At 37.6% G+C, this 14,268-nt stretch overlaps 1 protein-coding gene across 3 annotated transcripts in view; it reads right to left on the bottom strand.

Moving 5' to 3' along the window:
- Positions 1–13,859, bottom strand: part of ZNF644 (zinc finger protein 644) — a 104,457-nt gene extending 90,598 nt beyond the window's left edge. The window contains exon 1 of one of the 3 annotated variants that reach the window (XM_078451691.2): positions 13,556–13,859. The gene's annotated coding sequence lies outside the window, so the exon portion shown is untranslated. The remainder of the gene's footprint in view (positions 1–13,555) is intronic. The other 2 variants (XM_078451689.2, XM_078451690.2) reach the window with 2 other exon arrangements.
- Between the last annotated feature and the right edge of the window lie 409 nt (positions 13,860–14,268).

Genomic DNA, 14,268 nt, shown 5'->3' with positions numbered 1-14,268 from the left:
ACAGAGAAGAAACTTGAGGGTAAGAAACCCTCTCCTGGTACCATGAGTGTTGCTTATTTTTTATTATAGACTTTTGGACAATTCTTTCAAAAGTACCTGAAGCTACCAATTTCTGAAGAACCCCAGGATCTACGGCACCAATTCTAGGCCTTCCCCAAAAATAAGCAGAAAATTCAGTTTTCTCAGATCTACAAAATTAGTTACTACGTGTTGCTTTTCAGCCTCCAGAGTTTTCTGTGATCAACTTTTCAGTTTTCTTTGTCCCTGACACCCTATGCCTTTAAAAAAACAAACGAAAACCACTATTCCAATTCTAGTAGGGATAGCAAAGTAAATGAAAGTTTTTTAACCCATCATGTTTAAATGAATATTAATCTCATCTGTTTTTTCATGTCATATACTCATTGTTGTTCATTTCTAAATAGTACGAAATTGAAGCTTAAATCCCAACAGGACACAGTTTTCATCATCCAAGCAAGTAGTTAACATCATTTTGGCTTTAATATCTAGTTTTATTGTTTAATCAAAAAAAAAAAAAAAAATACTGGCCTACGCCATTCCTCTTATTTAGAACCCCAAATTCTCTTTGAAACTCAAAACACGATTTTTTAAAAAATTCACAGGAATTTGAAAAGAATGTCGTATTCTCTGTTTGGAACAAAGGTTGACATACGTCTTTTAAATAAAATCTATTGCTATTCAAATCTTCATATCCTTAATTTGTTTATTTGATCTATTAATTTCTGAGAGGTAAATTAAACTCTCTTAAAAAGACTAGTGTTACTAATTTCTCTAAAGAAACACTACTTCATGTTTCAATGCTGTTTATCACACACAATTTCAAGCTGATAGAGTTTAGTTCTAACTTTTTATTAATTAAACAATTTCTTTTTTCACTCATTTTACTCTAGAAAAGGTTTTATCCTTTGCTTGATATTGATGAACTTGTTTTAGTATTTTTGCCATTCCTTTGTTTTTTTTTTTAACTTTATTTATTTGTTTTCAGAGAGAGAGCGTGTGCACACTACAGCACGCAAGCTGGGGAGGGGCAGATGAGAGAGGGAGAGAGAATTCCAAGCAGGCTCTGCACTGGTAGTGCAGAGTCTGATATGGGGCTCTAACTTGTGAACTGTGACACCATGATTTGAGCCAAAATGCAGAGTCGAACGCTTAACAGACTGAGCTACCCAGGCACCCTGCCATTCCTTTATTTTTAATGATTTAGATTTCCTACTATGTCTTAGATACAACTCATAAAACTACACACCAAAAATTTTTAATCCAATCTGCAAAGGCAGGGAGTAAAGAGGACCAATTCCTGTTAAATTAAGAAAAAGCTGCTGGAAGGCTATCAGTTAATCAAACTTGACAGGGAGTTGGTAAGTCTTGGAAAATAAGATGAACCAGGAGGAAGGTGGACAAGCAATATCACACTAAAGGACATCTTCTTAGGATGCCATTTCTACCACTCTTAATGGCAGAGTCACCATTAAGGCATTCAATGCCATAGCACAAGATTTTTGATCCCATCATAGCCACAAATTATCTCTATCTCCTCCACCTCTTTTCTGTATGAGCTTTTCAGTGGGTTCAATGTATACGGAATAGTCAATCTGGCCTTTCAAACTGCAGCCTCTCCTCAAGCATGTGATGATTCTTCATTGCTTCTCAGCTTACGTAGACCCAAGCAGTGCACAAAGGTGGAAATATGTCTATTTCTAAGAAGTTTCCAGGCACAAATGGGTAGACAGGGAAATATTTAAGAGGTTCAGAGGAGGGCTTTCATGCAAGCTTCCTATTCTCATATCAATAGTTCAGGATAATCAGAGAAGAGTGAATAGTTCTACTGTCATCCCATCTCACCCATACTCTTTATACCAAAATACCAATTTCAGAAATGATGGATGGATCTCTACTTCCAGTGACAATAGGTGACAGCCTATTCTCTTTTACTTTAGTTGATGTCTCAACAGGTAACTTGGACACAGTCAAATGTACTTGCCTATTTTATCATGTTGCCAGAAATCTCACTAACTTCTTTACTGAAATTAAGTCTTTATTAACTATGAGAACAGTTAAAATGTAAACTTGTTAAACTAAGACTAACATACTACCTTAAGTTCCTAGGCTCTATAAACTCCCAAATTCTGTTCCATTTAATAACTCTAAAAAAGGGAAATAAAAAATTTTAATTATTTTACTTCTAAACTTTTTCATATTTTTCTAATTCTTTTCTTTTAAGAATAATTTTGGGGCACCTGGGTGGCTCAGTCGGTTGAGTGTCCGACTTCCACTCAGGTCACGATCTCGCGGTTTGTGGGTTAGAGCCCTGTGTCGGGCTCTGTGCTGACAGCTCAGAGCCTGGAGCCTGCTTCAGAGTCTGTGTCTCCCTCTCTCTCTCTGCACTCCCCACCCCCACCTCACACTCTGTCTCTCTCTCATTTAAAAATAAACAAACATTAAAAAATCTTTTTAAATAAAAAAACAAGAATCTTACTATAAGACACAGTATCCATTCCATTTAAACACCCTTAAAAACCCCAATAAAGACAAACATCTTACATCTTAAATATCAAAAAATGCTACTGCTCAGAGGGAACTATAAGGATTATTTTTTCCCCTACCAACACACTGTGTTCTTCTCAACTATTCCTAAATTTTGAAATAAGTATTTATTTTAAAACAAATTTAAACACTGGTATTCCAGATTATTAATTTTATTATCTATTTTCCCACCAACTCCTATACCAATCAGACTGTCTCTTAAACCATGTCTAAAATATACGATTATAACTCAGAATACAACATTACAATTACAAGCTCTTCTTAATATTCAAGTAATTTTTTTTTTTAGTTCAAAGTACTAGCAATTCAGAAAATACCACTACAGCATAACTTCCTTGGGTGTTACTTCGTTTTCAAACCAAACTTAAAAGCTCATCAGTTTTTTAATAGAACAAGGTGAATGTATCCCAGTTAGTGTTAATAATTTATTTGCAAATTGTGTGTCCAAGTAAATTTATTTTCAATGAGACAATAAAAGTGTTCCATTCTTATTTTAACTTTGCATGACAAACAGGAGCCACATAGTTCACCACTTGCTTGATTTTAAAACTACCCATCCTTACTCTTCCCTCTCACCCACCAAGATAATAACCTCCAACTGGCCTTCCTGACTTCAATCTCTTCTCCAATCATGTTCTATCTGGCTGCTAATCTTTCTTTATTTTTATTCATTTATTTCTGTTCAGTGGCCTTAAGGAGTATCCCTTATCTCTAATTTCTAATCCAAACTTCTTTAGATTCCCCCAGCTCGGGCCACATCTTATCAAATTTATTCTTCATTACATTCATTTAAAATAGACTCTATTTTGAGTAAGGGAAATGCTTACATTCCACAATTTCCATCTCTGTGCTTTTTTAACATAACTATTCCCCTACCTCTCCACCAATATTCCTTCCCTCTCCACCAATCTTCATACCACTTCTTCAAAACCTAGATTAGAAAAATATTTTTGCCAAGGAGCTTAATTAATTAGTCCAGTCTTACTAGATACCATTCATTTTATTTTCTGTCAACTCAGTAATTCAAATGCTTCATTATTAAGTGCTCTTCAAGTTGTGTCTTAAATCATAAGTTCTTCAGAACAGGAACCATATCCTTTACTCCATATATTAGCATTCTTACCCTAGTAAGATACTAAGTGAATTCTGTATAATAACTACCCCAGTGAAAACAACCAAAGGTTGAAGAACATACAACCACAAAAATAAGGTTTTTCTGCATACAAAAAAAAAAAAAATCCAATCTCCCAAAACTAAATACAAATATAACATTCATTTTCATCAAAACAACACAAAAACATAGAACATACCCTTAAAAATATTTTTTTCTATCTGGAGAAGTCAGCTCTTAAAGCTCTTAAGGCTGTTAATTAATAACATTCTAGTTGTTTTTGTTTGTGGTTTTCTAAATCTGGCCCAAAAGATATTATATAAAGTCTTAATATTTTGTAGATAATAACCACACTTTTTCAATGTCTAATCTAACCAATTTGCTTTAGCCTTCTGTACTTCATAAATGCAAAACCTACATAAGAGAAGTTGATATATAAGGTTTTATTTCAAGACAACTATAAAATTCTTAGGGCTACAGTATATTAAGCAAACTTACTACATATTTAAAAAAAACAAAACTTTATATATTCTCATTCCATAAGTTCAAAAGCATTCATAATCCAAATGTTAATGAGAAAGTATTTTCACGTCCACTTCTGTACAAATTTACGAAACGTATCTGTTCTTCAAAACTAGGCATACTAGGATGTAAAGATACATATTTTCATTGTTAGGTACTGTTTCAACTTTATAAAATACATATTTGAGAAATAAAAATATTTCTCCCAAAAGCACCAATTGTTGCAGTAGTAAACAAGGCTTCTGCTGCTCAGTATTTATAAAAAACAATGTTGTAACCATTAATTCCGTTTGAAAAACAGAATTGATTCAAGCATTAGAAGTCAAAATCATGATGAATAATTCCACTTCAGTTTTCATTTTGTAAAGTGTCTCTCATGGATTTTAACCATTCAAATGTTTGTGTAACTATCCTTAAGGTAACATTCTAGGTTCTTTACACATAAATAAATGTCAAAATCTTTCAGGTTAAGAATGCATACTTAGCTGTAAACAGAAGTACACCAATTTACTCTTATCCCTACAATCACAATCAGAAACACTCAAATACCTTATTAAGTAACCTGCAATGCCTGAAAGCTAACTTACATAATGCCTAGAAGCTACTATTAAAAAGGTTCCAAAAGACCTCTATATTAGGAGGCAATCCAAGACCTCCTCTACCTACTTCTTGGCTATATGCCTAGAGAATACTGTAATGAAAGCAAGCCAGATAACTATGTTATCTGCAGAAGCAATTCAAATCTCTGCATTCTAAACAAATTTCTAGTCATAAAACTACCTTCTGAAGAATCAATATTAATGAAAACTAAGAAACACCTCTCTGATCTTGGTATAAACCACACTGGAAAAAAAAAAAAGTAGAGCTATGGTACCAACCATCTATCATCTGATTACCTCCAAATTCACATAATGCCAAACAAGGACAGAAAAGACAGAGATTCAAGCCATCAACTCTCACTACCCTTGGAAAGGAGGACAAATATGCCACAATCAAGTTCAAATATAAGCTAAACTTATTTATGGTGATAGAGACCAAAACAGTAGTCACTTTTGGAGGGGGAATTGGAAATTTTTTCCATATAGAAAATGTTTACTGTCTTTATCTGAGAAGTCGTGTGTGTATGCTTCTATGAAAAATTTCACTGAGGTGTAGTCATAAGATGTGTGCACTTCACTGTATGTAAGTTATACCTAAATAAAACATATAAAAATAACTTACAAAAAATGGTCAAATCTAAAAACCTTTTCTCAATTCAATTCCTTTTTGATCATTCTCCATCATATGGCTAATCAGAGAATACCAATATTCCCTAAGCACACTTTTTTCCCCTTAGAAGACCTACAAGACTTTGTGAGTACTCTTCTGCATTTTTCCTGTTCTGCCTCATGTGTGTGTGTGTGCATATTTGTGAGAGAGAGAGAGAGAGAGAGAGAGAGAGAGAGAGAGAGAACGTAAGCAGGGTTGAGAAGGGCAGGGGGAGGGGGGTGGGAATCCCAAGCAGGCTCCACACACAGCATGGAGTCCACCATGAGGCTTGATCCCATGACCTTAGGGTCATCACCTGAGCGAAAATCAAGTGAGAAGCTCAACCAACTGAGCCACCCAAGTGCCCCTTGTTCTGCCTCATATTAACTCACTTAAACATTAATTTGATATTAACTGCTCATGTACAAGACATGATTAGGCACCCTCCAACATACAATATCGCATACACACACATCCCTCATACTAAACAAATTCCTTAAACTAGATTCAAGTCACTCTATTATCTGATTTCAAATTATGTCTCCTATTTTAATTCCCATCACTTTACAGATTTGTTCTCCAGCAGACTCTTTTCTTAGCTACCCTTTAAGGCTCATTTCAATTCCTACTTTATCCTTTCTCCATATGTGTACAGAACTAACTATATCTGCACTGTCCAATACAAAAGCCACGTCGCTACTAAGCACTTGTAGTCTGGCTAGTCTGAATTGAGATGTGCTTTAATTACAGAACACACACTTCTGATTCTGAGACCTGACGTGAAAAAAATGAATGCAGAATAGCTCAATTATTGGAATAATGTTTTGAATATACTGGGTTAAATAAAATACATTAATAAATTTAATTTTACCTATTTCTTTTCATTAAAAATTTTTTTTAATGTTTATTTATTTTTGAAAGAAAGAGAAACACAGAGTGTGAGTGGAGGAGGGACAGAGAGGGACACACAGAATCTGAAGCAGGCTCCAGGCTCTGAGCTGTCAGCAGAGTCCGACATGGGGCCCGAACTCAAGAACCATAGGATCATGGCCTGAGCCCAAGTCTGACACTTAACTGACTGAGCCACCCACGCACCCCTCTTTTCATTTTTTAATATAGCTACAGAAAAATTTAAATCACATTTGTAGCACAACAACATATTCCTACTGGTCACTGCTGCCCTGTACAATTTATTTATAAAAGCCCCACAAATTATATTTAAATATATGTCATCCACCCAATTAAAGTATAAGAATTCAGTATTTTCCCTTTTATAAAGGTTATTACATTAGGAATTACAAATAGTAACCAAACAAAATTAAGTGCCTATTTAATTTTAATATCACTTTTTAAATATTTCTAACAGGGAAACTTACAGCATTTCAAAGTATAAAAATATAGGAAAAGTTGTTTTCACATGCCTAAACTGAAAATGTCATCTACATTTTACATATATCCAATTTTGAGTTAAATGTCTCACCAGGTAGATATTATTAAACCTGTAGCATTTCTAATCCCAAAGAGTATTAGTTCTGATTAACCTTCATTATTTTTCTTCTTGGTCACTCAGTAAAGAAAAAAGGCAGTCTCCACTTTGACCAATATCATTGTACCAATATCCAGCAGCCAAGACAAAGAGCCTTTATATGGTGGTATGAATAAACAATGTGGGCAATATGACACCGCTTAAAATAAGAGTAGGCAGAAAAATGCTTTTATAATGTTTTATAAGTAGGAAATAAAACTTACAAATTGTATAATTAGGTTAAAGTACAGATAGAAAGGAGGGGAAAGCACAGTAGAAAGATTTCATCTATAGAATCAAGATATACCTAAGATTCAAACTTGGCTGCTGTACTAATTACTATCTACATGACCTGAGTTTGAGTTTGTTTCCTTGCATATAAAACGGGAATATATACATCAAACATTATTATAAGGAATACAGAGTAGATGCTTAATGTTGGTCTCATCGCCCTTAACTTTAAAAAAAATTTTTTTTAATATTTATTTTTGAGAGAGAGAGAGAGAGAGCGAGAGCGCATGAGCAGGCGAGGAGCAAAGAAAACAGGAGACACAGAATCCAAAGCAAGCTCCAGGCTCCAAGCTGACAGCAGAGAGCCCAGCAGAGAGCCTGATGTAGGGCTCAAACCCACAAACCACAAGATCATGACCTGAGCCGAAGTCAGATGCTTAACTGACTGCGCCACCCCGGCGCCCCTCATCTCCCTTTCCTTTAATACTAATGATTATATAATGGTGATAAGAAATGGGTGACTTTTCTCTCCTTCATTTTCCAAACTGCTGAAAATATTAAGCATATCTGAAACTTCTAACTTTTCATGCTCACACCTCTCTGCCACATGAACTTAAAATTACTTTTACTAGCTTTTAAATAAAAAGCTTAAAATCTATGTTGGTGGTGGGGGACATAGGTGGTAGAAGAAAAATTAAAGATACAAGTAAGTTTAAGACCATACCAGCCCAAATACAAAACAAAGTATGGAGAGGAAAACAGCAAAAGGAAATGCTGTTTGAGGAAATTCCCCTGACTCAGACAAAGCAACAAAATGATAACATACCTCTCCTCAATCTAGCTGCTGTTGAAGCTATTCTCTCTTAGCTGGGGTTTAAAAGTATATTATATACAAATACATACAGCCACTCACCCTCTTCCCGCCACTAATGGTCAAAAATTTAAAGGACAGTAAAGAAATTCAGAATGTTTTAACCAAGATAAATCAACACATTGGCTGGGAAACAACTTCACATTAAAATGCACTCATTCCCAAGTGCATTTATTCATCAGCTGACAGTACTAAAAGGGAATGTGCTCCTGAAATACTGAACCTGGTTAATAGCTTCTGCTGCTAGAACTGGAGAAGGCACACTTTGATGCCTACATCTAACTTCCTTTATCAACAACCCTCCCTTTGTAGACATGGGTCTAAAAAAGGAACACTAGCAAAAGTATGTAATTCCAAATCACTCGCAGGCGAAAATTTCAAGTTATTATAAAAAAATTAAACAATAGTAGTAACTATTACTATTATTATAAAAGCTAACATTTGCTCAGCACCCATTGTGTACCAGAAAGCTAAGGACTTTACATGAATTATGTAATGTAAACTTTAAGCCTCTATGAAGATTATTATTGTTAAATCCTCTTGCCTAATGCTCACAGAGCTAGATTTTTTAAAGCAATCTCTATGCCCAGCGTGGGCCTGAACTCACAACCCTGAGAGCGAGTCTCAAGAGTCACATGCACATGCTCTACTGACTGAGCCAGCCAGGTACCCCCACCACAGCTAGATTTTAACCCCATCAGTTTTACTTCAAAGCTTACACTTTTAAACCTTAGCTCATCTTATCTCTTTATTCATATACAATTATAAATGCAACTATGATTTCCTGTGTGTGTATATATACACATTTGTCTGTGTGTGTATGTGTGTAATACTCAGCAAATCAACAGTAAGCAACAGGCAAGGCTTTTATCCACCTTCACAAACCATTCAACAAACAAATGGCCATCATTCTCTTTCCAATAAATGGTGTTTTGAAAATACTAGTTATATTATCATCTTCCTCAAGAAACTGATGAAAAAAATATGCATTCAGCTTTCAAATAAAAGGATAAACACCACAGAAGAAAGGATAAAAGTGTTAATCTTTTATAAAAGATAGATAATTGATAGAATACAGATAAACATGCTTTGTAAACTGTAAAGTACTTTCATCCTAACACTTCGTTACATTTTTTTTTATTTTAAATTACTCATTTCACTCCTGACTTATTTAAGTTTCTGGACTTTGTACAAAAAGTCTTTTAAAAGTTTTTAAAAGCTGTATTTTCAACTTCAATGAAAGACATACATACTAAAGGCTTAATACCTAAAATCGTATTTATCACTCCAACCAACTTCAACTGTACCACAATCTAGACTAATAGAATTAAATTACAAGGAAAAAACCACTTATCTATACTTTTCGCAAAGTTACTTACAAGATCACAGTTCCAAGAATCCCAAATGAAATGGGAAGGCTACAGCTTGCAAACAGAAGAGGTAAAGCAAAGATTAGTAGAGGGAGAGTATAAAGTAAATATCTTAGAAACACTAATCTTAATCCAGCCTCACTTTCCTCCATCCAGAAGTGTGCACTGCTGCTTCTGTCCTGGCATGCTTCTTTTCTTCCCCCTGAGATCCTCTGCTTTTCTCCTCCTGGAAAGTTATGTCACAGGACTTTTTGTTTTTCTTGCTAACATTTCTCAATTGTCAAAGGATGTCCTATCTTGAATCTTGTCCTTGAAAAGGACAAAAACATAGTATCTCCCCATAATTAAGAGTTCCTCCTAAATTCAAAGATAGTAACTCCATAGTTCAAATTTGGCAGATCTTAGAAAAAAATTAACAGTAGAGCAACTACGACCCTAGAGATGAGAAACACCCTTTTCATGGAGACCCCCACCTTCCTGAAGAAAGACCATGAATTTAATTTGCTATTCTACCTTCTAGGTCTCAAGTGATCTTTACACTTGTTTTTAAGAGAAGAACAGAAATACTTCAGCCAACCAGCAGGGTGAGCTAGTGCTAGAATCAGATTGATTACTGTCAATTTTCTGAAAATTCAAAGATGTAAATGGTCTGTAATATTAAAAGCAACTATTTCTCTCTATTAACAGACAATACATCTAGAACTGCCTTAATCGTTGCTGTATCTCATAACTTTGTAAACATTTACAGATTCCATCTACAAAACAGTCTTTATTGGGATTAATGATAATAAGTGTAAAAAACTAGAGCTCATTTGAATACCTACCCAAAATATCATAATTGCTATTCTTTATGCTCATGTTTTATTGTATACAGCTATCAATTAAATTAAAAACACCTTTTTAAAAGGACTGGTATAAAATTAGGACTGGATAATTCAGCATACCTATTTCTGAATTCAGGGCAAACTGCTGCCTTTAAGACTGCCTGAAAAGCAATCATGAGAAAAGCATTCCTACAAAAATAAGATCCACTCCTGTCCTTTGGTCCCACACCCTGAGAAGAGTCTAAATAGGTAACCCTAACACTAACAGTATGTCTGGGATAAACCTGATCTTTTCTGACAACCAATCTGTCTAAATTTTAGGTATCCTCACCACTTCTAGTGACTGTCCTTGAGTCTCTCCTCTTCTCATGCTACCCAATACAGTCTCAATTCAACCACACCAAAACTCTTCCTCATATAACTTGAATAACAAATTAAAACTGCAAAATATTTAAGGTTTGCAGATAACACTCACTTTGTAATTACTAATAATCTGAGAATAATCGATTTATCACATGACTAAAATGTAATTAAATCTACTCAGTGTTGAAAATTAAGAAGCAGTTCTTAGAAAAATCAATAATTTAAATGTACCCTAAATGACCAATAAAAGCTTTAAAACCTCAATATGATTTAAAAGTTTTTGTTATATTTGATATCCAAAGAAGTTAAAGAACTGAGGGATCCCACCATAAGTGATTTTGCTACTTTTGAATTTCCTAACAGATCTTACAGATCTACTACTATTCAGTAGTAGTAAATCTTAAAAAGTTGCTTTTAACAAGGGCTAATCTGTCATGTCCATTCACCCAATAAAAAAGCTACCATTACAAAATGAAGGCACTCGCATTACTGTTTTCAGCATCGCATTTCTTATGTAATAATTTGTAGTAATGGCAATTACTTCAAATCTTCCAAGAAGTTCATCAAGCTGTTTTTTTGTTTTTGTTTTTTTTAATTTCTGGGTCAAGACTGCTTTTTGAAAACCTCACAATTCAAAAGCAACATTGGCCCCAAATTATCTGAAATGTCTGTATTTTGTATCTGAAATTATTTCACTGAAAGTCACTTTCACAACTGTATCACCATGTTAATTGAAACTTTTTAACTTATTGTCACAGAAGTTCTCATTAATATAATAGTATCTAATAAGTGTTTTCAAGCACACTTATTTAAATGTTTTATTTTAACCATTAGCTGCAGACAGTCACCTTTTCATCCCACCAACGTGATCAATGAAAAGAGCAATGAGGTAGAAGTTGAAAAGACAATTTTCCATTATTCACTAACTTAATCATACTTGGTCCTTAATATATTATAAAACAGTGGGTAAAACTAGGTGTTCCCTGAGATTCCTTCCACTCCAAAACCACATGATTCAGTAATACATTTTGCCAATGTCGATGTATCTCCTATTCGTTAATACAGTAAGAGTGTTCTCTATTAAAAGACGAAAAGTTAAAGGGGGGAAATCTGTATCTGAAAGAAGGAAAATGAAAGTTTTAAGTCATATTAAAAAATTCAAATTTTAATTTGAACAGAGATCTAAAGTTAACAATCCAAATGTGCTTTAACCCTGCAATCACATAACTTACTCTTGTTAACGTGACCTGGCCAAAACATTAGTTGTTTCCAAATTCTGTACTTCAAACATTAGTTAATACCAATATACAAAGTATGAGGTAGCCGTAAGTGCAGTGTCACTTTACAATTCTAAAATCCACACTACAGAGGTTTTAACAGGGATATACATATCACTGCATCAACAGTGGTCAAGCCTTCATGTTTCACCTATTAAAATGTCAAAATTCTAACTTCCTCATAAAAACTAATTTTTTCTCACCAAAGCTACCAAAGCAGTATTACTGCCATCAACTTCCCTGGATACTTACACATGACACTGAAGGCAAACAGCAGGTTTCCTTTGAGTAACTTGAGTTGTCTATTTTTTGAAATGCTTTCCTTCTTCTTGGACCAAAGAAATGTAACTAAACTACTGCAGAGAGGCAATATACTATTAAGGCAAATCTAATCTATCATCCAGATGCAACAAGCCTGGCATTAGTCAGAACTGGCCAGAAGAGATGATGGTGTTTTGGTATTCCTGTTGTAATTATTGACTTGTATACAAAACAGGACCATCATTTAGGCCCCCATTGTGTTTACCCCCTTGTTGAGTACTTCTCAATGACCACACAAAATTTGAAGTCTAGACATGAAAGTTTTATAACAACTAAATTTATGTCAATGTTACTTAGGCAGTTCAAGGAAAGTTTTCCACTAATGCTGCTAAACCATGGATGGATCCCAACACGAGAGTCGTCTGTGGAAGTCTCGTAACAAGAAACCTTTAGCTCCACCACCTAAGTTTCCAATCACTGAGAAGGGTCTGGGACAACTCATCTTCAGGTTCACGGGAGAAGTGGAGCACACCTGCTTTCCTCTGGCAGAGATTAAGCTCCCAGGGACACAAAGGCCAGGGAATCAGACCTGGAGAAGCAAAAAGCTTTAGCTGGACACCCACCAAGCCCCTGGCAACCCAAACACTTTGGGCGATTTACCTCTTGCTGTTACTTCCCAGGCACCTAGCGGCATAAGATCTTGCAGAACAGGGGGAGGGGAGGTCTATGCGGTCCCGGTCCCACGTAAGGGGAGGGGTGTGTGCAGTTAATGCCAGAGCTGGCGCTTCTGGCCCAAACCAAGCAGCCCCGGAGAGGGGTTGGTGACTGCTCTCGGACCGCCCCGTTACTCAGTGCGTTGCAATGGCGACCGCCAGGCTCCCCAAGCCGCCGGATCTCGGCCCCTTCCCCCTACTGCTCACTGGCTGCTCGGCTTCATGTGACTAAACAAAACCCCCAAGTCTAGTGCCCAGCTCAGCCCCTTTGTGTCCGCTACCGGATCCTCCGACGCCGCCGCGGAAAGGTTCCCCCCCCCCTACCCACCCACTCTCCGCCGAGTCCCGCCCCGCGGCGGCGGCCGCCGCTCACCTCAGGCTCCGCCGCCCCCCGCGGCCGCCGCGGCCGCCGCCTCCCCGAACCCGGGGCCCGGGCTCCTTGTGTAGCACCAACTCCGCCTCCTCGGCCGCCGCCGCCATCTTAGCCTGTGCGGCAAAACGCGTCCTTTTGGATGGCTGGGACCCAGCCTAGGGCGTAGCTCCCCGGGCCCGAGCGCCGAAGGTCGGGTCCCCCAAGTTCTTCCGCCACCCTCAATCCCGCCGCCGCCACAGCCCAGAGGCCCGAAACCCACTCGAGTCCCGGAGAATCCGACCAAATAACCCCTGAAACTCACAGTTTGGTGCCGTGTGCGTCAAACCGGGGCGACGTTGGGAGCGCGCGGCGTCCCCGCGTCACACGCCGCTCTGTACGCTACTCGGCTCCAACGGCCCCCCTCCGCTCCCCGCTTTTCGCCTCCGGCCCCGGTTCCCACGGCGCAGGCGCGCTGCTTTCCCGCCTCTACCGAGCTGCGAGCCGCGGGGGCGGCCAGCGAGGAGTTCTAGGGCGGCTTTGCTCTGGTGGAGCGCCTGGGCCAATTAGGCAAACGGGGGCAGCAGAAACAGTGCACCACTGTTCTCGGGTGCCAGAAACCAAACAAGGTCACCTCCCCCAGCGCTGACCTAATCACTCTCAAGGAGGTTCCCGCCCCAAAGTAGGCACGCTCCAAATATGGTGGTGCCCAAACTCTGCAAGACCCAAGCACTTAGGCAAGCCTAGGCCCTTTAAGGTGGAACAGGCCCGTATTTGATTTCCATAATCACTAGAGTGCCAAAATTCCTTTTCTTGTCCTACTGTTGATGAAAAGAGCAAAGGAACTCAAGATTGCCAGTCACAACTGTAATGGCAGAGGAAGGTTTGGATCTTAAGGGAGCCAATTGTTGGGAGATGCTTGATGGCCAGGCGAAGCATCAAATGTGGCAACTCAATTAGCGGAGCAGGCTGCCCTAAAAGGTGCCCTGGGTTTGGCCCAATTTGATTCTTTCAAATCTCAAGTGCAGGGAGGATACT

The sequence above is a fragment of the Panthera onca genome, chromosome C1, assembly GCF_046562875.1.
Source record: "Panthera onca isolate mPanOnc1 chromosome C1, mPanOnc1 haplotype 2, whole genome shotgun sequence".
In the NCBI taxonomy this organism is placed as follows: domain Eukaryota; kingdom Metazoa; phylum Chordata; class Mammalia; order Carnivora; family Felidae; genus Panthera; species Panthera onca.
This window is presented reverse-complemented; position numbering and strand designations above follow the sequence as displayed.